Source organism: Vulpes vulpes, unplaced genomic scaffold (assembly GCF_048418805.1).
Source record: "Vulpes vulpes isolate BD-2025 unplaced genomic scaffold, VulVul3 Bu000000737, whole genome shotgun sequence".
Classification (NCBI taxonomy): Eukaryota; Metazoa; Chordata; class Mammalia; order Carnivora; family Canidae; genus Vulpes; species Vulpes vulpes.
This window is the reverse complement of record NW_027325698.1, coordinates 24,535-49,143: the sequence shown is the minus strand read 5'-3', so window position 1 is coordinate 49,143 and position 24,609 is coordinate 24,535. Positions and strand designations below refer to the sequence as shown.

The window sequence follows — 24,609 nt, the reverse complement described above, 5'->3', positions numbered from 1 at the left end:
GCTTCTCTCTCTGCCTATGTCTCTGCCTATCTCTGTGTGTCTCTCATGAATAAATAAAATCTTTTTTAAAAAAAGAATCCTATATTCTCAAAAACATCCTTCAGAACTGAAAGAATCCTCCTTCCCCAGATAAAGGAAAACTAAGGACTAAAACTAAAACCATTACCAGCACACCTACCCAAAAAGAATGCCTAAAGGAAATTCTCTAACCAGAAATAAAATTATGGAAGGCAGAATCTTTGAAACATCAGGAAGAAAAAAAAGAAAAATGGAAAAAGCAAAAATATGGGTACCTTCTAGAACTTCCTCTTCTCTCGAGTTTTCTAAGTTGTATTTGATGGTTGTAACAAAAATTATCACACTACCTAATGTAGTTTTTCAGGGTACGTAGAAGGAATACTTAAGACTATTACAAAAGGGGAAAATCAAATATAAAGACAGGTAAGTTTCTACACTTCACTTGAGCTGGTAAAGTGTTGACACCAATAGACACTGATAAGTTGAGCCAAAAAACCCTATAGCAACCACTAAAAAAAGCTATAGAAAAAAATGCAGTCTGAGACACTACAAATCTCCAAATGTCAAAATTATAGAGATCAAGAATAGATTGTTGTTGTCAGGGGTTAGAGAGATGATAGAAAGGAGGTGCAAGGCTTACTGTTAAAAGGGAGATCTTGGGATCCCTGGGTGGCGCAGCGGTTTGGCGCCTGCCTTTGGCCCAGGGCGCGATCCTGGAGACCCGGGATCGAATCCCACGTCGGGCTCCCGGTGCATGGAGCCTGCTTCTGTCTCTGCCTCTCTCTCTCTCTCTCTGTGACTATCATAAATAAATAAAAAAAAAAAATTAAAAAAAAATTAAAAAAAAAAATAAAAAAATAAAATAAGTCTCTCATTTAATAACTCAAATACACTTTTCTTGCTGATTGGTTCCACCACCACCCTCACCACAGACTAACCGTAGAGAGAAAAAATGGCAAGAAAAGCAAGCAGAGAATAGAACATGAATCTCTGGCCCTCGCAGAGAGTTTGTAAACAACCTAATATTCTTTCATTCCATTCTTCTTCTTTTTTTTTTTTTTTTTTTTTACACTAGTCAGAAAGGATTCTGTGGTTGGCAAGCGACAACCATGACTGACACACACCCTCCGTGAGATCCCAGAATATATGTAGGTCTGGCCACTCAGAGCATAGTGGGACCCGTTGGATAGGCACGTGGAAGCGTTTCATATACTTGCTTCTCTTTTTTTCCTCCCCAATAAGGAGAATGAAGAAGGCAAGTCCATTGAAGCTCTACCTTTCCAGACATCATTCAAGGGAATCTTTTTGTGTTTACAAGCATTTAAACCTCAGCTACCACATTTAAGACGGTACCCAAAGTCTGGCACTATGATTGAGTGTTGTTTTTATAGCCATGATATGTTAATGCTTGTGCCATGGAGCAAAATATTTATATAGTGAGTCTTGTTCATGGCTTTTGTACTAGAAGGAATGTTGCACTTACTTCTTTAAGTGCCATCTTAAAATGGTGGTAAAGGGAATTACAGAGTATTTTAAACAAACATTTTTGCTTTACATTTTCACGGGGGCAAACATATGCATTAGTATGTTTTAAAGGAGCAAACACCAAAGACACTATCGCATTAGAGATCCTTTTCATCTTAGATCAGCAAAACATTGCTCTGACTTATGTGGCTTTAACTCAAGTACTCAAGGGTGTTCTTACAGAATGAGGAGTGTATAAGTTGACGTGGGGCAACTTGTGTGATTACTACCACCAGCTCCTAAATTTATAGAACTTCACTTAAAGCTAACTGGTGTACACATGTGATGACTCCTAAAACACCACAGAAAAATAATTTGTATCTCATAAACTATTTTCTCTGTTTCTATCAAACTATCACTAGCATTATTGGCCATAGTTTCACTCTTTCCCCCACTCAAAGAGATCTCCCTCGAACCAATCTTCTAAGAGATCAGTCCTGTCCACATCCCCTCTACAGAGCTGGTGAAGCACAAGCAATTGACTGTTGGGTGGGCAGCACCACCAGCACACTCAGGTTGGGCTATGGCGGGGGCGGGGGGGGGTGGGGTGAGAAACTTCAGTTAGGACTTTTTAATTTTTTTTTTTATTTTTCTTAATTTGAAACATGAAACAAAGCAAGAAATAGGAACTTTATGATGGATAATGGAACAGAGCTCATGAAAATGGAGAGAGGCATGGAATAGCTGCATCAAACCACGTTTAAGGAAAAGAAGCTGAAAAGCCATTTGAGAAAAGAGAATGATGGAATATCCACCAGGAGGGCAGTGATGGGAGAGGTCATATGTCCCCTGAGAGACGGAAAGTCTCTTTTCCATGTTAAGTCCCCGTGATTCCATGCTGACATTAAATATCTTCCCCAAATATCTGTGAGATCATATGGCTAAAGAACTCTGCTCTTCCCTTGAGCTAACCTGAATCTGTTTCTTTTCTTTCCTTTTCTTTTCTTTTTTTTTTTCTTGCTGACAGTATAGCTCTGAATAAAATACCATCCATAACATAAACATAGAGTTTAAAATTTTTGCAAAGCTCTAGGCAAACAAAATACTACATGCTCTCTCTGTGGATCAGAAGCAAACCCTGAACCCTTGCAAGTAATTTATGAAAGACAATGTCTCAGGAGAAGATAGTCCAGGCTAGAGGGAAGCAGACTGGGGAAGAGGAAAGAGTGAGGCCAAGTGCAACCGTAGATGAAGTCCCAGATTTAGCCCGCTCTCAGGGGGAGTGGTAGAAGGGAAAGTCCGTCTTAGAGGTTATTCTCTGCCTCAGAGGAGAGCAGCTGGGCTTTGTTAGGTTTATCCCAGTCAGCCACCGGTTACAGTGTGTGTGTGTGTGTGTGTGTGTGTGTCCTTGGGACATGGAGAGACTTCACTGTTCTGCCTTTCCAAATGTGTGAGGCACTTTAGTGGTCAAGCTCAAACCTCCCAGCATGACAAATGCTCGCCTTTGGCAGTGAAACAGGAAGCTGGAGTTTGGGTGCACAAAACTAGGGAAAAGGACTGAGGGATTCTAGGTGAGGTGTCATGAGTAGAACTGTTTCCCAACCGCAACCAAGTACCAGACAAGAGTCTCAAAACTGGAATGACCTCTACCGTGGTTAAAAAAAAAAAAAAAAAAAAGATATGTTAAAAAAAAAAGATATATCTACAATTGTTGCTAATCCTTCTTTCAAGAAACACATTTTAATTCCTCTCACCTGAGCATAGGCTGGAACTGGTGGCTCTTTTCCAACAAATACAGTAGAAGTGATTGTTTGTGAATTGGAGATGAGGGCATAAAAGGCAAAAATGACTTCCTGCATCCTCTCTCTCTCTTGCTCTCTCTTTTTCTCTCTCAGATGATCTGTTGTGAGGAAGCCAGCTATCCTGTCATAATCAAGAGAGGCCCACATGGTGAGGACCGGAGGGCTTCTGCCAACAGCCGTGAGAATGGGCTTGGAAGTGAATCCTCTGGGCCTGCTTACTTGAGATGATGCAGCTGGAGCCTATATCCTGGCTGAAATCTTATGAGGAGACCCTAAACCAAAGCTACCCAACGGAGCTTCCCCTGGATTCCTGCCCCCCCCAGAAACCTATTGAAATAAAAAAATGCTAATTGTTTTAAGATACCAAGTGTTAAGGGTGACCCGTCACATTGGAATAGATAATTAATACAACCACTCAGTCTCCTGTTGATAGACCTGGCTTTTCTTACATGAAAAGTGCTAGATCATTTATTTTCAAACAGAATGTAGCAGAAGTGCAAGACTAGACTGACACCTCAAAAATACAACTGAGTCTCACTCTCCGTGTAACTGACAGTCAGGAACCAATTCCTTCTCCACCCCAAAACCATTAGAACTTAAGGACTTGCAGGAAGAGAATAGAAAGCACAAGGCAACAGAGTTAGCTCCCAAACATGTGGAAAATGAGAAGCAACAATACTTATAGCCCCGTAAGGATTGGCCAGTGTGGTGGAGAGATAGCTGAGCTAGAGGTTAGGATGTCTGTCAGGTAGAGTCCTGCTTTGAAAGTCAGTAATAACGGTCTGCCAAGTTTTTCTGTCCCTCAGTGGCTTCATCTAACACAGTGAGAATAAGAAGATCAGTTGACTGGGTGGTCGCGAGGATGAGATGGGTCAGTGATTCTCATGGGAGGCGGAGGGCATTTGGCAAATGTGTGGGGGCAGCTTTTGTTGTCAACATGATTAGTGGAGCACTGCTGACATTTAGTGAGGAGAGCCAGGGATGAGAGCTGTCTGGTGGTGTGAGGGACAGAGCAGTCCTGCAGGGCGCCACAACTGCTCAGATGCCGCAAACTTTCCAATATCCTGCCCCTCATTTTAGAGGGAAAGCCAGCTTATAATTATCTGGTCTTAGAGCATTTTACAGTTTGTAGATAATTGCCAAGTTTTTTTTTAACTGATTTATGAAATAAATTTTTCGGGAAAACAGCTATCACCAAATATATATACATATATATGTGTGCATGTATATGTATGTATATGGATGCACATATATACATGCACATATATATGTGCATGTATGTATTATATATATACATATGTCTGTATATAAATATACATAATTTTCCAAGGCTTGTTTAGCATTTTGTAAGTCATGCCCTTGGGAACACTACTCTAGATATGCGCATAGCGGATAAATCACACTTTGCCTACATTTGCAGCGGCACAATCATAGTGATTCTAACCACAGGTACAATTATTGGACTACTTCATTATGTTTGCCCGAGTTAGAACCTTTGTCCACTTAATCCACATTTCCACAAACCTAATATATGCATAAACATATACATATTGTCACATATATTATTATGCATTTTAAAATTTCTGTTTTGTATATTAGGATTTTATATTAATTCCTTTAAAACTTATTCCTTTAGATACATCGTATTATCTCTGTGCTTTATTTTAGGAGTATAAAGAGAATGTTGTAAGTTATTTATATTCAAAAACAAGCACTGTATCTACTTATAATTGAGAAACATTAATTGTGGGAAAGAAATATTTGAAAAAGAAGAAAGAGCTATGCAAAAGAAGTTAGTCTAAGTCTATAAACCATTATCTTCAGTTCCTAAATCCAAAATGTCTGAAGCCCAGAAGCCGTTTTAAATTCATTTGACCATAAAACCTGACTTGAACTTAGCTTAATGGGTAAACACACATAACCTGAACTGACATATTATTTTAGTATGTATGCATTTATACTTAATTATACATTTTGCTCCTAAAATCTTAACATGCTTGATTCTCCTAAAATCTTAACATGCTCCCCAGAGGCCAGTGAGGATTTTTTTGAAAGATTTTATTTATTTATTCATGAGAGACACACACACACAGAGGCAGAGACACAGGCTCTCCCTCTGGGGAGCCTGAGCAGGACTCAATCCCAAGACCCAGGGATCACACTCCAAGCCAAAGGCAGATGCTCAACCACTGAACCACCTGGGCATCCCCAGTGAGGACATTTTGCAATATCCAGAATATGTTCCATCATTTTACCTCCCTAACATCCAAAATATTCTGTATTTAAAAACTATTGGGCTCAAAGTATTTCTAAAAATATATTGTAGACTTGCACCAGAGTAAGGTGCTAAGGTACTACTAGTTGAGCACCAGACTTGAGAAGGAAGAACAGAGCCAGAGGTATCAGAATCCTGGATTTTAAGTTATGTTACAAAGCTGTGGTAATCAAAGCATTATCGTACTGGCACAAGAATAGACACATAGATCAACAGAACAGAATAGAGAATCCAGAAATGAATCCATGTAATTTATGGTTGATTAATCTACGGCAAAGGATCTGAGAATATATCATGGGGAAAAGAGAGTCTCTTCGATTAATGGTGTGGGAAAACTGGATAGCTATGTGCAAAAGAATAAAGAATAAAACTGAACCAGTTTCTTACACCATACACAAAAATGATCTCAAAATGGATTAAGACCTACATGTGAGACCTGAAACCACAAAATTCCTAGACGAAAACATAGTAAGAACATAGTAAGTTCTTTGATGTCAACCATAGAAACATTTTTCTAGATATGTCTCCTCTGGCAAAGGGAACAAAAGCAAAATTAAACTATTGGGACTACATCAAAATAAAAAGCTTTTGCACAGCAAAGGAAACTATCAACAAAAGAAAAAGGCAGCCTATTGCAGGAAAAATATTTGCAAATGACTTCTTCAATAAGGGTTAATAACAAAATATATAAATAACTCATGCAACTCAACATCAACCCTCCCACCCCCAATAATCCAATCAAAAACGGGCAGAGGATCTGAATAGACATTTTCCCAAGGAAGATATACAGATGACCAAGAAACGCATAAAAAGATGCTCCATATCACTCAACATCAGGGAAATGCAAATCTAAACTGCAATGAGATATCACCTCACACCTGTCAAAATGTCTAGAATCAAAAATACAAATGTTGGTGAAGATGTAGAGACAAAGGAATCCTGTTACACTGGAGGAATGCAAATTGGTGCAGCCATTGTGGAAAACAGTGTGGAGTTTCCACAAAAATCAAAAATAGAATTACCACGTAATCTAGTAATTCCACTTTTGGGTATTCAGTCAGAGAAAATGAAAACACTAATTTGAAAAAAAATATATGCACCCCTTTGTTTATTGCAGTATTATTTGCAATAGTCAACCTACGTCCATTGATAGATGAATGGATAAAAAAGATGTGGTGTATATACATGGTGAAATATTACTCAGCCATAAAAAAGAATGAAATCTTGCCATTACCACAACATGGATGAATCTCGAGAGTATAATGTTATGTGAAATAAGTCCCTCAGAGACAAATACAACAGATTTCACTCATGTGGAATTTAGGAAATAAAACAAAGGAAAAAACAAAGCAAAGAAGAGACCAAAATTCTTAGAGAACAAACTGGTAGATGCCAGAGGGGAGGTCAATGGAGGTGATCAGTGAATTAGATAAAAAGAATGGAGAGTAAACTTAGCTTGATGAGCACTGAGAAATGTATAGAATTGCTGGGAAAAAAGAAAAAAAAAACACCTAAACCTCAAAGTATGATTTCAGGGTGTTTTTTTTGTATTGTTTTAATATTTACTAACTGTTATGTTTCAGGCCCTAGGGTTTGCATCCTGGGAATAAGACCAAGTAATTCTTTTTATGAAACTTTTAATCTAGTAAGGGATACATCCAGAAAACAACTGATTGTCATGGAATGTATTAAAGGGAAAATGGGGTCACAAAAATCATTCTCTGTTGCCTCATAGAAGAGTGAAAGATCAGGCAAGTTAAAACGCACAATTATCACCTAGAAATATTTATACTGCTTTTCTTTTCTGCTTGACTCTTTCTTATTTTTGGAAATATAAGCCTTTTTGACATTTTCTTTTATGTACCCTAAATTCTCTGTCCTGGGAATATCTATGTTTCAATATCAGAAAGTAATAAGATATAATGTTTAAAGCGGTGATTTTTCAAATGAGTTGGGCAAGTATAAAGGTTCTCAAGGAAGCCAAGCATTAAGCATTGCAAGCCTGGTAGTATTACTAATTTCTGGGTTTTTAGCCTCTCATATCTCCCTCATCCCTTCTGTGAACCACAGCTAGGCTTTCTCTACCCATTCAGTAGTCTTACAACTATATCTTAGATCGCTCAAGGGCTCATCATCCTGTACAGTCTTCTCCCCTCTCAACAAATATACTTGTACCTATATCTCATAAGCCATCAGGCCTCATTTCTCTCTTCAAATCACCCATTTGGCTTGGCTTTTTTTAAATTAATTTATTTGTCTATTCATTAGAGACACTGAGACGGGGCAGAGACATAGGCAGAGAGAGAAGCAGACTCTCCACAGAGACCCCAAGCAGGACTGGATCCCGGGACTCCGGGATCACGCCCTGAGCTGAAGGCACACTCAACCACTGAGCCACCCAGGTATCCCTTGGCTTGTCTTCTGAATGACATGACCACAGGGTTTTATGGCTACTTGAATACAACTGATTATACCCTAATATTAGATAAATCCCTCTTTAAAAATCCTAAAATGAAGACTCAGTTATGTCAGACTTTCACCATCCCATCATCCACGGAGAGGTGCAGATAGAGGCAGATAGCTTGTGCTGTGCATAATTTAAAAGGTTATAAGAGCTAGTACAGGGTGGTTTAGCGCCTGCATTTGGCCCAGGGCGCGATCCTGGAGACCCGGGATTGAATCCCACGTGGGGCTCCCGGTGCATGGAGCCTGCTTCTCCCTCTGCCTGGGTCTCTGCCTCTCTCTCTCTGTGTGTGTGACTATCATAAATAAATTAAAACAAATTAAAAAAAAGAAATGAAAAAAAGAGCTAGTACACAGAACATATTATTTAGAATAATGTTTTTACCCATTTTCTCTTTAGCACAGACTATTTTATAAATTTTGTCATTTGTTAGTATAATATTTTCTTAGAGTACTTCAAAAAACTATCATTTACAAATTACTAGCAGATTTAATCTATTGTGAAACAACTTGTGCTATATATATACATATATATTTTTAGTATATTTGATATAGCTTTTATCTTTGGCAACTATTCATAAAATATTTGTTTTAAAAACACTTAAATAAAAAATAAAAATAATAAATAAATTAAATAAATAAATAAATAAATAAAAACACTTAAATATACTGGCATTTTTCAAGCCTCTAGTTTCTTTAGCTTTGAACTGTCCAATTTATGTGACCTTTGGCTAGCTTTTGAAAATATGCTCTCAACACTTAGTTCACCACTGAGTTCCAATTTGTGATACACAGAGGGAACTCTAGTAGGAGTCCATTTATATGACAGATAGAAACATGTCCTTTTTCTTTCACCGAATATCACTTTAAGAACCTAATAGGGGGAATGTAGCTTTCACAATATCTTCAGAGCCTCAAAAACTCAGCTAACTCTATTGAAAATTAGAAGACTGTAGATAGCTGATTTCCCCAACTTTACTCAAATGCACAGAGTCAACTTTGTATATTTCATGTATTCAGTGTACATTGCTAGCTTTTAAAAGTGTGTATTTTTAGTGTGATTTTAGATCAACTGTAATTAACCTCTTTTTAAATCGAACATTTTTTAAAATGTTTATTTTATAATCTTCTATTGAAGTAAAGTCAATAACTAGAGATAGTGCATTAACATATCCAAGATAATTGAGAAACAAACAGATTTATATATGCCACATCCCTCAAGAATCAACTATATTTTGAAATAACTTTTGCCAAGAAAATTTTTTTAAAACTCCACATTCCCTCCGTAATTAATGAAGTTAGTTATGTCCACTCTTCTCCAATTTGGGCCTGTGTGCAATCACAATGGATTTAAAAAAGACTCTTTCTATAATCAAGCACTTTATAGTATCAGACCTAAGGCATCTTTATGAATAAAGCATGCATGAGCAACAATGTTGGGAATTACGTGTGGTCAATATGAAGTCTTTGTAGCACTACGAGAAAGGTTCTTCCTCAGCCGTGAACTGGTGAGGTGAATAATTCAAGTAAGAATTGACATTGCTGGAGGCCAAAATGCTGAAATATCTCTTGATTAGAATTATAAGAACATGAGAGATTTTTGGAGAGAGAATAAAGGTCATTTGGTCCATCAAGGCATAGCCTTTTTAGTACTCCATTTCCCCAAGGATGGCATCTAATTTCTTGAATGACATCCCTGTTTTTGCCTCAACAACTTTGCCACAGGCTCTTCTAAGCATTAATTATTCTCCACATGAAAAGGTACTTTCTGAAATATGTGGTGAATTTATTTTTTAATTTCCATTTATGTCTTTTTGTCCTATAATCTGTATTAAAATGGAAATAATAATTTGGATTGACATTATCTGTGGCAGTTAAGACTTTATATGCTTCAAATCAGACAGCTCCAACTCTGTCCTTAATATTATATGCCCAGATTTATGGTCCTAACAACAAGCACTGCATAGCAAACAGTGGTAGGGGTCCCAGTGAGAACATTTAATACTTTGAAAATTCATAATCTCTCAAGTATATATCTTTTCTTTGTAAAATAGAGATGGGTACTTACTAAAAATAACTGAAAAATAAATGAATTAATCGGTGTATTCCCTACCACTTGCATATATACATATATATATACATGTATTTTTATATACACATTTTTTACCCAAGATCAAATAATTATTTCATATTTGACTAAATATTTACAAAATATAAAACATAATCACAACTTACACAAATTTAGAAATATGCATGTAAAATACATAGTATTTTCAAGTTAACTGAAAGCAAAAAGAAATGCTATTATTCTGTAGACACAAAGAAATCTGAAAACTTTTTTTCTAAATAGCAACTAACACCCTTTTATTTTTTGTTTTTTGAAATGTTAGGAAGGGGAAATAATTACTTTTACAATACACGTCTCCCTTTTATAACATTAACTAAATTTTAGAAGATCAATTATTCTGTTGCAATGACACTAGTTAACATCTTACTTAGGCCAAATGTAATGAAATCTCCATGACAAAGACGGATCCAGAGTGAGTGGTAATCCAGGAGAGCCAGATAGTTAAACCAATCATTGCTTGACATTATGCTGACCACAGTGATTGGTTCTAGTTGATCCATTTAGATCAATGTTCCAAAGTTTGTTCTGAATTGTGAAAAACAATTATTTGTCTTCCCTTACATATGAAGGAGGAAATACGTGGCTTCAACTGGTGTCAGCAAATTGCCAATTATAATATAATCTAAGACATGTGCAAATGTGAAATAGAGCCCTCCCAAAGTGGGAACTGAAGCCCTGGAGACCAATCGAAATTTCCATTTTTCAGTTACAGGCCAGAGAAATTTGTTTAAACTCTTTTAGTTTAGGTGTCATTAACTGCAAATGAAAGCATTCAAGCTGGTAATCTAAATTTCATTTTTAAATTAAAATATATCATTTTTGTGTTTATATAATGTTTATGTGCTTCACATCTGTGTGAGTCTAGATATTCATAGTTATGTCATAAACTATTTTTAAGGATCATGATAAAATTATGAATAATTAAGATACTCCAATGGCAACAGTTTAAAGGTAGGCAACACACACACGCACACACACACACACACATAGATATATGCTGGAAAAGAGGTAGATGAAAAAAAAAAAAGAGGTAGATGGACTAAGGAGCCTATGAACATGGTCTACTGGCTGGTCCTGGCAGCATACCTACCTCAACAGTAGCTAGTAGAAACATCAAATCTAATTTAAACTACCCCCCCCCTCGCTTTTTCAGTTATTACAGTATGGTCAATACCAGCACAGTTACCCAAAATAAAATTATCCACGGGATTGACCATTCTTTACAATATCCTGAAATAGAATGTCAGTTTAGACTTCTCACTTACATGTTACTTCTGAAAAAAAAGGACAGAGGTGAAGAAAAATATTCTTTTACTATTATTATTGCTTTCAGGGCCCTTGTCATTAGTTTTTATTGTCACAAAAGTAGAAGAAAGTTTCATATGATCATGAGAGATAGTTTAATCACAAAGGAAGAGGAAAGTTATGACAAGAGAAGTCTTTTTCTTTTATCACAAGAGCAGCAGGAGTCTCCCTTTATCCTGAGAAAAGGGAATCTCTTTTCCCATTTCTCTTTTTGAAACACCTTTTGGAATAGAGGATCATAAATTTTAGGAAGGAAGAATTGATTCTGAGACAATTTAGAATTTTTAGGCTTATTTTCTAATTTGAAAAAGTTGTTTAACTTCTAAGATTGCTTTTTCAACTATAAAAATCATCCTAATGTATTAAACCCTAATGGCCAAGGAATTAGAAAAATTAAAATAGAAAAATATAGTGATTCATAAATTTGTTTATTCATTCCTGTGATTCCTTGAGTGCTGCAGAACATTCTATGGGCACTTGGTTACTGGAGATAAGACAATATAAAATTAAAGTATGCAATATGTGCAATGTAAGACAATGTGAAACTTTAGAGTAAGAAGAACTCTTGTAATTTAGTCAACAGTCATTAGATTGAAATGACAAGTGAAATTGACTTTTTAGTGGGTAAACTATACATTTCTTATCACACTATGTACACACTGTTCAAACTATCCCACTTCTGATTAATTTTATATTACCCATCAATTATGACTTTATTTGTAGTTAACAAAAAATGGTAAGTAGTAATAGGACTGCTTGAGGACATTCTCAAACTTATATATTCCTTTTTATGACAAATTATACTATTTTTCTAAATCATTTTAGTAATAGAAAAACTGAATTCAATACATTTTCACCATGCCAACTATTCAAATACACAGTTGAATTGATCTTGCATTTTCAAAATAGTTTAAATAAATTTTTGCTATAGTAATGAAGCATAGAGTAGAAATAAACATGCACACTTCTAAAGATTTAAATATTACATATATTATTCAGCCATTTTTCAATGGCTAGCAATTTCATATAGTTAATAAACACCTATTAGCTATATTAACATAGTTAATAGAAAGACTTTTATTTTGCTAATATGTTTGGAAAAGCCAAAAGTCATGAGTATGATTAGAAAATTATATGAATCCTTGCTTTTAATAATTCAATCTAAACAACTGATTTATATTATTTGAAGTAAATGAAGATATGCTTGCCCTTTAGGTGTTAATTATTTCAGCAAAACTATAAATTCTTGATTTACAATGAAGCGTAAAGATTACTGTTCTAACATGAGCTTCATGCTTACCACATACCACAGTTACTCGAATAAATGACACCAGATTTCTTTTTTTTTATTTTTTTATTTTTTATTTTTTTGACACCAGATTTCTAAAGCAAATAATTCCCTGTGAGTAAATTGCACTTTGGCTTGACACTGCCTCCCACAGAAGCGGGTATATCTCTTGCCAGTCTCTTCCTTCCCCATGATCTATCCGTTTTCAACAAACACATTTAACAGCTGTGGATACAAACAAGGCACATTTGGCAAAAGTAGGAACCAGATGCCAAAATCTGAATGTATGTTCTATTCAAAGCATCCGGCCCTGTTGCTAAGTACTTGGTGTCACCACTGTTGGCTCCCTCTCTTAATCATCTACTGGCAGGCAACAGAGGCGCATCTGGGGATATTGTCGAGGTGATGTAGCTGTGCTCTGGCCACCTTGTGAGTTGCAACCATTTTGAGGTAGCTTCCTATTTCTAAGAATGTTTTGAAAAAACTATTATGAAATATGTTATACATTATGACATATATTTATATTTTTATACTATATGAAATACACACACACACACACACACACACACATACTGTTATGAAACACTAAAAGAGCTCATTGAAAATAAAATTCCCAAATTTAAGACTTTCAAATTTCTGCCTGGGAGCAAGACACTGTTATCTGAAATAGTTAAAACACATCCTTACAAAGTATGTGTGAACAAATTTAAAGTACAAATTAATAGTGAAATCTGCATGATAAATGACTTTAGCTACCTAGGCAGAGGATTTGTTGTAGCTCAGATTCTCTTATGCCTGAGGCTAGCTTGCATGTGTGGAGTTTATTTGGAATTTGAGCCCAGAGAGCAGAAGGGAGGAACAAAGTAGTGAGGTGAGGTGGGAAGGGGCAGGTAGTTAAATAGGGAAGTAGGAAATCCAACAGTAAGGTAGGCATCTCTTCATTTTTGCTGGATCCCATGGTACACACTCTGGGGACGCTCCTGAAATATTTTTTTCAGAGATACATATCTGAGGGAGGAAAAGGGGAAACATTGATTTTTATTCCCCCATCTGAGAATTATTTCCTGCTTTCCTGTGCCACTTAGAAATTTTGGAGTTGTGCATGTGAGAATGTTGACTAGATTACTGTGGTCTCCTCATTGTGTGTAAGAGAAGAAAGGAGTATTTCACATGGCACGAGCTCGTGTCAAGGCATTGTTAAATTACACCCAAAGTTGCTGGATTCTGGAATCTAAGGTGGAACTTATGAGATTTGAGTTGGTAAATAAGCAGTAACAAATACACAGCTACTATTTCCGAAGCTTTCTACATACATTGTCACATTAATGTTCACAATAACTCTAAAATTAGATATTCTTATCATTATGCTTCTATTTTATAGTTGAAACTAAGGATGTAGAAAAGTAAGGCAGTTTTCCCAGGATCATTCAGATAGAGAGGCCCAAAACTAGAATTTGACCTTTTTCTGGATGCTGTACAAGATTCAGTCCCTGTTAACAGAGGCTCTTATCTACCAGTGACTTAAAGATCTGTTCCTCAGCACAGATGAAATGCTTTGTTCATTCCAGGTGATAGAAGGTCTGCCAGAGTTGCTACACTTGAAAATTAGTCCCTAATGTTGACTCCCTAATGCTCGTGCCTCATTCTCATCTATCACCCCTGCTCAGTTGACCTTCATTTTTTTAAACAAGATTTTATTTATTTTTTGAGAGAGAGAGAGAGAGCAGGGAGAGGGGCAGAAGGAGAGGGAGAGAATTCCAGGCAGACTGTACTGAGTGCAGAGCCTAGGCAGGGCTTGACTTTCCCAGGACTCTGAGGTCATGACCTGAGCCAAAAGTAAGAGTCAGACACTTACCCAACTGAGTCATCCAGGTGCCCATTAGGTGACCTTCCTATAGTGTCTCCTAGTTCCTCCCTCTGCCCCTATGCCCTGACCCATTCACATAGTCAATTTCTTAGGGTTCTCAAAAAAGAATTGATAAATAAATCATAGCAAAACCTAACCAAACAGATTAAATATTTTTTTTTCATTCAACAGTATTGAAATAACCAGTTATTCTTCAAAGGAATTATGGGTGCTGTTCAGTCACTGGAAAAGGAACACTGAAGAAAAATAGACCAAGAAAAGGAACGAAATCATCTATATTACAACCTACCATCATTTTATGTGTAGAAGAATAACCAATTTCTACAAACTATCCCTTTATGGTTTGGTTAAATTTAAGGTCAGAAGCAAGAAAATAATATGAGTGAATTAAATGTGCATTGGTTAACATAGATAATTTAAAATAAAATGCAGATATACACAGAAGTATATGGAAGACAACAGTTATTTTGAGTCTTACCTAGAGGAAAAAGAGTTTGCATTTCATAGGCAGAAGTGAAATCAATCTAAGTCCTCAAAGAGGAGTATGGGAGTATATAGCATTTGAAAAAGAAAATCTTTGGGCAGCCCTGGTGGTCCAGCGGTTTAGCCCTGCCTTAAGCCCAGGGCATGATTCTGGAGACCTGGGATTGAGTCCCACATCAGGCTCCCTGCATGGAGCCTGCTTCTCCCTCTGCCTGTGTCTCTGCCTCTCTCTCTCTCTCTCTCTCTCTCTCTCTCTGTGTGTGTGTGTGTGTGTCTCATGAATAAATAAATAAAATCTTAAAAAAAAAAGAAAAGAAAATCCTAATAGCTATGTTAAGGTCTGGTGTGAATCGAAAAATCAAATTACTAAAATAAAAGAAATAAAATAGCTGATTTCTATAAAGTGAAATATGAGTTGATAAGGGATCCAGATTTATTAAGGACAAAATTATCAAGATTTATTGATGGGAAAAGTTATGAAATACATGTATATATGTGACTCTAAGTCACATATTAGAGCATCAAGATTTACTTAGAGTGATAGAGACATTAGATAGGACTGACAATTTCTAGGAAAATACATGATGGATGCTACTTTATTAAGAGAAAGAAAAAAGAGACTAGAAATGGCTGATCCCGGTAGAAAAATAAATGTAAAAAGAGTTTTATTTTTTTTATTTTCATTTTCATTTTTTTTATAAAAAGAGTTTTATATAGAATGTTGATCATACTACAAGCCTTCAAATGTTTTTCTAGTTAACAATTAAAGGGGAAAAGGTAGTAATGAATGAGACATAAGGTTGCCAGAAATTGAATAGAGGAATCGGGGACATTATCAATATAGAAAAAATAGTGGTGTTGGCATCCAGTCCTGCCAAAAATCTCCCCAAAGTATGGAAAAAAATCCTTAGTGTGAAGTAATTTATATCATAGAATGATTCCAGTGACAAAGAAAGAGCACCAAAATTTAAGAGATGAGGCAGGCATATAGACAAATGCAATAGAATGCTATATCAAGTTAATCTTACCTTAACCAGGAAATATGATTCATCTTTAAATCTCTCAGAGTTCATTGTAGTGATAGTTGAATACAGAAAATTATTAGGTAGAGTAAAATGTTTTTACTGAAACATTATAAAGTGAGCAAAATAAATGAAATATCTACTGTACTTCTAAAGGATGACCATGAAATTTTAATGCACTATAAGATTAATAATATAGCTCAATAAGATTGATATATTAAAATATATAATCTATTACTACTTAAGGAATTATAGTAGTATTTTTTTAAATTTTATTTATTTATTCATGACAGACAGAGAGAGAAGCAGAGACATTGGCAGAAGGAGAAGTATGCTCCCGATGAGGAGCCCGATGTGGGATGCAATCCCAGAACCCCGGGATCACAGCCTAAGCCAGAGGCAGACATCTAACCACTGAGATACCCAGGTGCCCCAAGGAATTTTAGTAGTTTGTCAGATAAACATGCAAGTCCTTTAGTTGTAGACTTCAAAATTTTAACTTCTACACCAATGAATATAAGATACATAATTATGTACGTAGTCCATTTTGCTAAGTAACATGACTACATGCATTTGAATAGAATTTTATCTAGTGAAAGAACTAACAGCATGACAGCTATTCACTGCCTCCTATGAATTGGAAAAACGGTATTGATGGTCTAAGACATGCATTTTTATTGTTGTTCAGTCAGAACTTGAAATATACTAAGAATTCCAGGACTCTGAGAAGTATTATGAGAAGGCAGAATATATTATTTTAACATTTGAAGCAACTAATAAAAATGTCTATTCTAAACTGACATTCAAGTTTATTAATATATTAATAAGGGCAGCAATATGTTGTCATTTTTTCCTTACAGTCATGAGGAATTATTTCAAATATGAAGCTACATATTATTGATTGAGAAACTTAATATATAAAAATTAAAGATGTCACATGTAAAAAATAAGATGTTCATCAGTTAAACCCAAAATCTCTTTAATATGGTTAAAATTTTATTTTACTAATCATGTATGTAATATGCTTAAGAAGCATGGCGTTCAGAACTATATATGTTAAATACTTCACTTAAGAATTTTATTATGAGGGCAGCCCTGGTGGCTCAGCGGTTTAGTGCCGCCTTCAGCCCAAGGCATGATCCTGGAGACCCGGGATCAAGTCCCACGTCGGGCTCCCCGCATGGAGCCTGCTGCTCCCTCTGCCTATGTCTCTGCATCAATCTCTCTATTATGTCTCCCATGAATATTATGTATTTTAATGATAAAGTTATAGGTGGTTGCAAGCAATATTTTTGCATTTTAAAATTGAAAACTTTTACTTTACGAATACTAAATGGCCAAGAACTAAACATGAAGAGATGAAAAAAAGAGCAGCAGATGGGGAGGATGTGAAGCCAACCATACTTAAGAAGCCGAAACCAATTAGAAAGGTATCACTGAAAGCTATTCTACACAGCCGACCTAAAATGGAGAGCAAGTATAATAATAAAATGCCATGGTTGATAGCTCCTAAGGCCTGTGGAATGTCAAGAAGCAGTACGAGTGTAATGTTAGCACCTTAATAAGCAATTTATGAGTAATTCAATGCAAGACTGTTTCTGTTTTTGGAAATGAAAATAATTGATCGAAACGAGAAGAGTCAAATCGAAATGAAAATAATCGAATCGAAACGAAAATAATCGAATTGAAAAGAAACAAATTGAATTGAATCGAATAATATCAAATTGAATCGAAAATAATCAAATCGAATTGAAAAAAAATCGAAATGAAAATAATCAAATAGAAACAAAAATAATCGAATCGAAATGACAAAAGTCAAATCGAAATGAAAATAATCGAATCAAAACGAAAATAATCGAATCGAAAAGAAACAAATTGAATTGAATCGAAAAAAATCAAATCGAATCGAAATTAACCAAATTGAAACGAGAGAAATCAAATCGAATCGAAAATAATCGAATCGAATCAAAAATACACAAATCGAAATGAAAATAATCGAATCGAATTGAAAAAATTCCAATCGAAAGAAACGAATTGAATCGATTCGAAAAAATCAAATAGAATAGAAAATAAACAAATAGAAAGGAAAATAATCAATCGAAATGAAAATAAATGAATCGAAATGAAAAAAAATCAAGTAGAAGTGAAAAAAATCGAAACGAATCGAAAATAATCAAATCGTATCAAAAATAATCAAATCGAATCGAAAATAATCAAATAGAAACGAAAATAATCGAATCGAATCGAAAATAATCAAATCGAAATGAAAATAATCGAATAGAATCAAAAATACTCGAATCGAAACAAAAATAATCTAATAGAAATGAAAATAATGAATCGAAACGAGAAAGTCAAATCGAAACGATAATTGAATCGAAATGAAAATAATCGAATCCAAACGAAAAAAATCGAATCAAAACGAAAATAATCGAATTGAAAAGAAAAAAATCGAATCAAATAGCATCAAATCGAAAAAAATCGAGTCGAATCCAATTGAAAAAATAGAATTGAAACGAAAATAAACGAATCGAAACAATAATAATCGAATCGAAACGAAAATAAATGAATCGAAATGAAAATCATGTTGAAGCGAAAAAAATCAAATCGAATCGAAAATAATCAAATTGAATCGAAATTAATCGAATCGAATCGAAAATAAAAAAATAGAAACGAAAATAATCGAATCGAAATGAGAAAAGTCAAATCGAAATGAAAATAATCGAATCGAAACGAAAATAATCGAATCAAAAAGAAACAAATTGAATTGAATCGAATAATATCAAATCGAATCGAAATAATCAAACCGAATTGAAAATAATCAAATCGAAATGAGAAAAATCAAATCGAATCGAAAATAATTGAATCGAATCGAAAATAAACAAATCTAACTGAAAATAATCGAATCAAATCGAAAAAATTCGAATCGAAAAGAAATGAATTGAATCGAAAAAAATCAAATAGAATTGAAAATAATCAAATTGAAACGAAAGTAATCAATCGAAACGAAAATAATCGAATCAAACCAAAATAATCAAATGGACATGAAAATAATCGAATTGAAAATAATCAAATCGAAACTAAAATATTCAAATCGAATCGGAAATAATCATATAGAAACGAAAATAATCGAATCGAAACGAAAATATTCAAATCGAAACCAAAATAATCAAACCGACATGAAAATAATCGAATCGAATTGAAAATAAATCGAAACTAAAATATCGAATCGAATTGAAAATAATCAAACCAAATAGAAAATAATTGAATCGAAATGAAAAAAATCAAGTACAAGCGAAAATAATCGAATCGAAACCAAAATAATTAAATCGACATGAAAATAATCAAATCGAATCGAAAATAATCGAATCAAAATAAAAATAATCGAATCGAATCAAAAATATTGAATCGAATCGAAAATAATCGAATCAAAACGAAAATATCCGAATCGAAACAAAAATAATTGAATCGAAATGAAAAAAATCGAATCAAAACGAAAATAATCGAATCGAAACGTAAATAATCAAATCGAAATGAAAATAAACGAATCGATTTAAAAAATCGAATTGAAACGAAAATAATCGAATCGAATCGAAAATAATCGAGTCGAATCGAAAATAATTGAGTTGAAACAAAAATAATCCAATCGAAATGAAAATAATCGAATCGAAACGAAATTATCGAATGGAATAAAAAGAATACAATCAAAAGAAAAATAATCAAATCGAAATGAAAAAAATGGAATCGAATCAAATCGAATCGAAGAAAATCAAATCGCATCGAATCGATAAAAATCGAATGGAATGGAATTGAATCAAAACGAAGATAATCGAATCGAAACGAAGATATTCGAATCGAATAAAAACATAATAGAAACGTAAATAATCGAATCGAAACGAAAAAAATCGCATCAAAACAAAAATAATCGAATCGAAACCAAAATAATCTATCAAAATGAAAATAATCTAATCGAATTGAAAATAATCAAATCGAAACGAAAATAATTGAATCGAATCGAAAATAATCAAATCGAAATGAAAATAGGATAGAATCAAAAGTAATCAAATCGAATCGAGAATAATCAAATCGAAATGAAAATAATCGAATTGAAACAAAAATAATTAATTGAAACGGAAATAAGCAAATTGAAACGAAACAAATCGAATCGAAACGGACAAAATCGAATCGAAACAAAAAAATCGAATAAAAAAAAAATCGAATTGAATAGCATCGAATCGGAAAAAAAAGAATCAAAACGAAAACAAATAATCGAAACAATAGTAATTGAATCGAAACGAAAATAAATGAATCAAAACGAAAAACAAAGTAGAAGCGAAAAAATCGAAACGAATCGAAAAAATCAAATCCTATCGAAAATAATCAAATCGAATAAAAAATAATCAAATAGGAACGAAAATAATCAAATCGAAATGAAAATAATCGAACTGAAACGAAAATAATCGAATCAAAAAGAAACAAATTGAATCGAATCGAAAAAAATCAAGTCGAATCGAAAATAATCAAATCGAAACGAGAAAAATCTAATCGAGTCGAAAATAATCGAATTGAATCAAAAATAAACAAATCGAAATGAAAATAATCGAATCGAATCGAAAAAATCGAATCGAAAAGAAACGAATTGAATCGAATCGAAAAAAATCAAATCGGATAGAAAATAATCGAATCGAAATGAAAAAATTCAAGTAGAGGCGAAAATAATCTAATCGAAACCAAAATAATTAAATCGAAATGAAAATAACAGAATCGAATCGAAAATAATCAAATCGAATTGAAAATAATCAAATTGAAACGAAAATAATCAATCGAAACAAAAATAATCGAATCGAAACGAAAATAATCAAATTGAGATGAAAATAATTGAATCGAATCAAAAATAATCAAATCAAAACTAAAATAATCGAATCGAAATGAAAAAAATCAAGTAGAAGCGAAAATAATTAAATCGAATCGAAAATAATCGAATCGAAATAAAAATAATCAAATCGAAACGAAAATAATCAAATAGAAACGAAAATAATAGAATCGAAAAGAAACGAATTGAATTGAATCGAAAAAAATCAAATCGAATGGAAAATAATCAAATCGAAATGAGAAAAATCGAATCGAATAAAAAATAATTGAATCGAATCTAAAATAAACAAATCTAACTGAAAATAATCAAATCGAATCGAAAAAATTCGAATCGAAAAGAAACGAATTGAATCGAATCGAAAAAAATCAAATCTAATCGAAAATAATCAAATCGAATAGAAAATAATCGAATCGAAATGAAAATAATCAATCGAAAAGAAAATAATCGAATCGAAATGAAAATAATTGAATCAAAACGAAAATAATTAATCGAAACAAAAAAATCGAATCGAAATGAAAAAAATCAAATTAAAACAAAAATAATCGAATCGAAAAGAAAAAAATCGAATCGAATAGCATCGAATTGAAAAAATCGAATCAAATCGAATCGAAAATATCGAATAAAAAAGAAAATAAACGAATCAAAACAATAATGATCGAATCGAAACGAAAATAAATGAATCGAAATGAAAAAATCATGTAGAAGCGAAAAAAATCGAATCAAAATAATCGAATTGAAAATAATCAAATAGAAATGAAAATAATCGAATTTAGATGAGAAAAGTCAAATCGAAATGAAAATAATCGAATTGAAAAGACACAAATTGAATCGAATCGAAAAAAATCAAATTGAATCGAAAATAATCAAATCGAAATGAGAAAAGTTGAATTGAATCGAAAATAATCGAATGGAATGGAAAAAATTCGAATCGAAAAGAAACGAATTAAATCGACATGAAAATAATCAAATCGAATAGAAAATAATCGAATCGAAACAAAAATAATGAATCGAAACGAGAAAAATCGAATCGAAAAGAAAATAATCGAAAATAATCGAAAAAATTCGAATCGAAAAGAAACGAATTGAATCGACATGAAAATAATCGAATCGAAACGAAAATAATCAATCGAAACAAAAATAATCAAATTGAAACCAAAATAATCAAATCCACATGAAAATAATCGAATCGAATCGAAAATAATCAAATCGAAACTAAAATAATCGAATCGAATCGAAAATAACCAAATTGAATAGAAAATAATCGAATCGAAATGAAAACAATCAAGTAGAAGCGAAAATAATAGAATTGAAACCAAAATAATTAAATTGACATGAAAATAATCGAATCGAAATAATAAAATAGAAACGAAAATAATCGAATCAAATCGAAAATAACCGAATCGAAACGAAAATAATCGAGTCGCGACCAAAATAATCGAATCGACATGAAAATAATCGAATCTAAACGAAAATAATCGAATGGAATAAAAAGAATAGAATGTAAACAAAAATAATCAAATCGAAATGAAAAAAATGGAATCGAATCGCATCGAATCTAAGAAAATCAAATCGCATCGAATCGATAGAAATCGAATGGAATGGAATCGAATTGAATCGAAAAAAATCGAATCGAAATGAAAATAATCGAATCGAAACGAAGATATTCGAGTTGAATAAAAACATAATTGAAACGAAAATAATCGAATCAAAACCAAAATAATCACACAAAATGAAAATAATTGAATTGAATCGAAAATAATCACATTGAATCGAAAATAATCAAATCGAATCGAAAATAATCAATCAAAACGAAAATAATCGAAACGAAACCAAAATAATCAAATCGACATGAAAATAATGGAATCGAATCGAAAGTAATCAAATAGAAACTAAAATAATCGAATCGAATAGAAAATGATCAAAACGAAACGAAAATAATCAATCGAAATGAAAATCAAATCGAAACCAAAATAATCAAATTGACATGAAAAAAATCAAATCGAATCGAAAATATCAAATCGAAACTAAAATCGAATGGAATCGAAAATAATCAAATTGAATCGAAAATAATCAAATCGAAACAAAAATAATCAAATCGAATCGAAAATAATCAAATCGAATCAAAAATAATCAATCCAAACGAAAATAATCAAATCGAAACCAAAATGATCAAATCGACATGAAAATAACCGAACGAAATGCTGTGGAAGCGAACCGTACAGGCAGTCAGGATGCGGGAGGGACAGGCCATGAGCTCAACTCTCAGACGTGTGTGAGCTGTGCAGGCCGACGTGTGCTGGACACTTACTTACTGATGGGAGCTAGGACCGAGCTACACTCTCATTGAAGAAGGACGTGTGCAATCTCTGCATTGAACTCAGATACACGAAGTAGAGTCCTGTCGCTTCCACATGCTTTTCACACAACCTCTTCCGGCACCTCACATAAATAAAAAATCTTTAAAAAAAATGAAAGAAAGTGTTCTTGATGTGCTCATAGTTTTAATTAAACATGAATCAAGTGACCTTTTGGCTCCTTGACATGCAGGATTCTATGTATTCAACATATAAATATTACACAGATGTTGACGTGTAAATATTAAAATAGAAGGAGAGCTAAAGAGAAAAAAATGTGATTTAACAAGAGAAAGGGGATCCCTGGGTGGCGCAGTGGTTTAGCACCTGCCTTTGGCCCAGGGCGCGATCCTGGAGACTCGGGATCAAATCCCACGTCGGGCTCCCGGTGCATGGAGCCTGCTTCTCCCTCTGCCTATGTCTCTGCCTCTCTCTCTCTCTCTCTCTTTCTCTGTGTGACTATCATAAAAAATAAAAATTAAAAAATAAAAAAATAATAAAAAAAATTTAACAAGAGAAAGGCAGTAGGTAAAAAGAAGAAAAAAAAAGTAACACAGAATACAAACCCAAAGTGAATGTACTATAAATATATTGAAGATCTTAATACCATCAATATTGCATAAATGTAAATATTAGGCTAAAAGTATTAGGTCTAATAAAGATGAACTTTATTGGGGTTAGCTCAATCAAATATTTAGAAATTAAGATGTCAACTTATGTTAAGAGGACACCCCCAAAATGCCAAATATCTGAATTATTAAAATGATATAAATATGTACTATAAAGTACATCTCAACTGTGAAGATCTTTTTACCTTTAAATATAATAAAAGAAGGACAATAGAAAGAAATTTTAGTATATAATACAGTTCTTCCTCATTATATGGTAATGGAATTAATTTAAATGAGAATCTGTGTGACATCCTATATGTAACCTCTGTTCTACCTTTATCTGTTCTATCTTTATGAACTTCTTGGTAGTTTCACTTATTAAAAGATTCTAACAGTATTTAGCTCTCTCTAAAGGGACCTTTGAGACCAAAATGGTTGCAACAGAATCTCTCTTTCTGTAAAAGATACCATAAAACAATTAAATGTTACTTGAGTCCTCACTGAAAACCATTCTCACTAAAACTAATGATTCCCTATGTCAATATTAAAATCTATTTTTTAACCTCATTTTGGACTTATAAAAATATTAAAATATATTTCAATATCTCATACTGAATATCTAGCAGTAGCCACAAGGAAAAATAGCACAAATTTAATAC

The 24,609-nt window shown here is 33.5% G+C and overlaps 1 long non-coding RNA gene across 6 annotated transcripts in view; it reads right to left on the bottom strand.

The window, feature by feature from the left end:
- Positions 1 to 24,609, bottom strand: part of LOC140596663 (uncharacterized) — a 65,777-nt gene that overhangs the window by 16,651 nt on the left and 24,517 nt on the right. Inside the window, exon 2 of one of the 6 annotated variants that reach the window (XR_011998568.1) lies at positions 659 to 817. The exons of 2 other annotated variants lie outside the window; for them this stretch is intronic. This is a non-coding gene — a long non-coding RNA (uncharacterized lncRNA). Of the gene's footprint in view, positions 1 to 658; positions 6,267 to 24,609 lie in introns of those variants that run through there. 3 more of the 6 variants (XR_011998571.1, XR_011998569.1, XR_011998567.1) reach the window with 3 other exon arrangements.